This window comes from Oreochromis niloticus, linkage group LG3 (genome assembly GCF_001858045.2).
Source record: "Oreochromis niloticus isolate F11D_XX linkage group LG3, O_niloticus_UMD_NMBU, whole genome shotgun sequence".
Lineage (NCBI taxonomy): Eukaryota > Metazoa > Chordata > Actinopteri > Cichliformes > Cichlidae > Oreochromis > Oreochromis niloticus.
In genome coordinates, this window is record NC_031967.2 from 47,272,559 (window position 1) to 47,273,767 (window position 1,209).

A 1,209-nucleotide genomic window follows, 5' to 3' on the forward strand; every position below is an offset into this window, starting at 1 on the left:
GCTGTTACTATGGCTTGGTTTTGTCCAAAATGTGAACAATGTCAACTAATTTACCATCTATATACTTGGAGAGCCTTAGTCACAAATGTTAGAAAATATCAAAGTTTTACGTGATGGCATGGAAAAGTATAATGCCTGTCATATTAAGAAAGCAGTGTTAAATATCTGTACACTGATGACAGTCTTATATTTCATTTCTTTGAACAACTGCAAAATGTTTATATAACATTCTTCAAAAATCACTTAGTCAGTTTTTTAAAGATATGACTACTCTGTGCTTGGAACGGTTCACAGCCGAGTGTGAAGTGGTGGGGATGAGAATCAGCACCTCCACGTCTGAGGCTATGGTCCTCAGCCGGAAAAGGGTGGAGTGCCCACTCCGGGTCATGGACGAGTTCCTGCCGCAAGTGGAGGAGTTTAAGTATCTTGGGGTCTTGTTCATGAGTGATGGGAGAAGGGAGCGGGAGATCGACAGACGGATTGGTGCAGCGGCTGCAGTGATGCAGACGCTGTACCGGTCTGTTGTGGTGAAGAGAGAGCTGGTGACCACACCCTTACCCTATGGTCACGAGCTGTGGGTAGTGACTGAAAGAACGAGATCACGAATACAAGCGGCAGAAATGGGCTTCCTCCGAAGGGTGGCTGGCCTCTCCCTTAGGCTCAGAGTAGAGCCACTGCTCCTCCACATTGAAAGGAGTCAGTTGAGGTGGTTTGGGCATCTGACAAAGATGCCTCCCGGGTGAGGTTTTCCGGGCATGTCCCACAGGGAGGAGGCCCTGGGGCAGACCCAGGACACGCTGGAGAGATTATATCTCTCGGCTGGCCTGGGAACGCCTTGGTGTTCCCCCGGACAAGCTGGAGGAGGTGGCTGGGGAGAGGGAGGTCTGGGCTTCTCTGCTTGGGCTGCTGCCCCCGCGACCCGATGCCGGATAAGCGGAAGAAAATGGATGGATGGATGGATGGATGGATACTCTGTGCCTGTGACAAAACTGGATGGTTAAAAATTGACTGTTGCTCTTTTGAGCATTTGAGTACTAGCTAGGGCATCTAAGTTAATGTTTGGCTTACTCTTAATATGTGTATAAGGGCACTTAGTGATGAATATGAATCAACTTTATAAATTTAAGCAGTTTATTTATTTACTTTTTTACTTTTTGGTTCAGTTATTTTTTGCTAAATACCTGACTTTACCTGATTTACCTTTAGATG